Consider the following 2,458-nt stretch of genomic DNA (forward strand, 5'->3'; position numbering starts at 1 on the left):
TTGAGTACAAACAGTTTGTGCAACATAATAATTATTCTTTTTTTTGCATCATCAGAGGATATTACTGAACTAACAACCAACTTGCACACTCAGTACGCAGTTCAGATGTGAGAGACACCTCTCTGTACCGGAGCCTGTGCTCTGCAATCCTATTCAAGGAGATGTCTAACAGGCGACTTTCTCCCAATTTTCTAATAATTTAATCTTCTATTAATAAAAAGGGGTAACAAGCCCCTGTAGACCAAAGGGACTGGAGTTAAAGATGGGGAGTTCCTCTTAACATGTCTTTATCTTGATGTTTAGAACGCTTGATGCAGTATTCTAGAGTAAGATGCTCAGGACCTGCTGTGTCCCAGGGACTGATAAAGGCAAAACCCTATCTACTCTTTGCGATGTGATCCGCAGATGAAAAGCTTAACACACCGTAACAAAAGTTGGCCATTAGTAAGTCACGTCCTAGTCTCTCAGCACTTCTGTAAGCAGACATCTTCAGTTTTCTAGCTCTTGTAGGTTTAACGCTGAAACGCCAAGGATGCCTATGTCTAGGATCAGTTAAAGAGACTGTCAAAGACTTTTCTCTTAGTTCATCCATTTTCCACTGTCTCTTGGTCCCAAGTTCATCCCAATGATTACCTTTCTCTGCTGTTGCTCGTTGGCTGGGGGATAATCCCTTCCAGGGCTGCAGGGAGCCCTGTGGGAGCCACACCTTCATGCTGGTGGATACCTGTATGTGGCACTATTGAGGCCAGGATGCATTGCTTGCTCGTCTTTTACTGACCGCAGAGCTGATGTGATGAAGAATTCCTTGTTGACACAGTTTCTTAAGCTTCCTGGGATGCGACCTGTGATTGCTCAGCGGATCTCGGCGTGGCAGCCTCCCCCATCTCCAGGGTTGCCTGTTCACTGTGCCAGGCCGTGTGGGGAGTACAGAAGAGATTTGGTGCGTCTTCCAGTGGACCCTGAGCAAAGCCAAAGGGCTCCGATTCATTCACATCAAGTGCCCCTCGTATCCTGCCCTCTTTGAGGGCCTGGGCTAAAGCTTTCTCCTCCACCTGACTACCAGGGGCTGCATTCACTAGGAATACCCCTTGCTTCATCTGCTTTACAGGAAAGTCACTGATGAGGTGGTGGTTATGCTCATTGAGATTGCGGTGTAAGGAGACACGGTCACTCTGATACAGCAAATCCTGTAGGGTGTAGACCCTCCATCCACCCAAGGATCGCCCTATGCCATCCTGCAAGTAGGGGTCATAAAACATGATGCTAAATCCAAAGGCCTTGGCTCAAACCACAACCTCGTGCCCTGTGTGATCAAAGCCGATGAGGCCCTGCGTCTCTCCAGGGATTTAGGCTGCTCCTCAGGGCTCCTCCCGAATCTGTTCCACGCTCAGTAACCTCCTCCCTTCCCGCAGTGCCACGTGTTCCTCCGGTACAGATTGAGGATGTGGCAGATGGTGGAATTGGCTGTCTCTTCCACGGCTGCTGATGGGATGATCCCAAGCTTGCCAGCAGCCTGATGTCCATGTTGTCATAGCCGCTCACAATCTCTCGGGGCCTCGACTTCTCCAAGTCCTCCCTGGGGAGGGTGATGTGTGGTACGTCATGGCATCCACCACCTCGTTTAACACTTTTGATGGGATCGCCTCTATATACTGTGCGTCACCACAGACCACAGTGGCCAGGTCCTTCAGGACGGGCATCTCCACGGTGCGGACTCCACCATCCAGCAGGGCCACCAGGGGCCGTTCACGATCAGGGGTGGGATACCTTCACAAAGTCTGTCCAATCACTGTGGCTTGACTTTGTGCTTATCCACAGGGGCCATCCTTTATTGAACTTTGCAACTCTCTGATTCAAAAGGCGAAGCAGCTCTCTAAGAGCTTAAGGGAACTCTCAGGAATCTGCGTGCCTCTTGCCACTGTGAACCCAACATTAATCTGTCCACGCTCTGTGGTTCACAGGATGGGCTGTCCGTCTCTTTAAGGGGACACAGTTTCTTTGATTCAAAATCATTTAAAGTGATGAAACCCTTTTTCGAGGCCGCCAGGCTTCCTCCATAAAGGGCATGAACTGGGTGGCAGCGGTGGCTGGTGGGCAGCGGCTCGGCCCCTCGCACCCCACCCCGCAGCTGGCCACTCCGAGCCACCTTAAAACGCCGAATGCCTGGATTCACTACTGAAGGCACAAGGAGTAACAGTTGAGAGGGCACGATTAGAGGCCTTTGTTAAGATTCTGGACACAGTTTGTCCGTGGCTATGTGATAAGGCAGAAATAAACGTTGAAGTATGGGAAACAGTCGGAAACCAGTTGAATGAAGCCCTTCTGGCCGAGCCCAATCGTTTTCCAGAAGGTACTCCTTTTTATTGGGCTTTGTTAAACGTAGCTCTCAGGACCTCAACCAAAAAGGAAATCTTGGAAGCCTTAGAGGAGGTGCATGAAGGGTTAGAACAAATTAGAG

General features: G+C 50.0%; 1 pseudogene; it reads right to left on the reverse strand.

Annotated features, from left to right (window-relative positions):
• Positions 1-629: 629 nt before the first annotated feature.
• On the reverse strand, positions 630-1,825 carry LOC104849348 (annotated as a pseudogene).
• Positions 1,826-2,458: the final 633 nt, after the last annotated feature.

The sequence above is a fragment of the Fukomys damarensis genome, unplaced genomic scaffold (assembly GCF_012274545.1).
Source record: "Fukomys damarensis isolate Sample0158 unplaced genomic scaffold, DMR_v1.0_HiC HiC_scaffold_21, whole genome shotgun sequence".
NCBI classification, from domain to species: domain Eukaryota; kingdom Metazoa; phylum Chordata; class Mammalia; order Rodentia; family Bathyergidae; genus Fukomys; species Fukomys damarensis.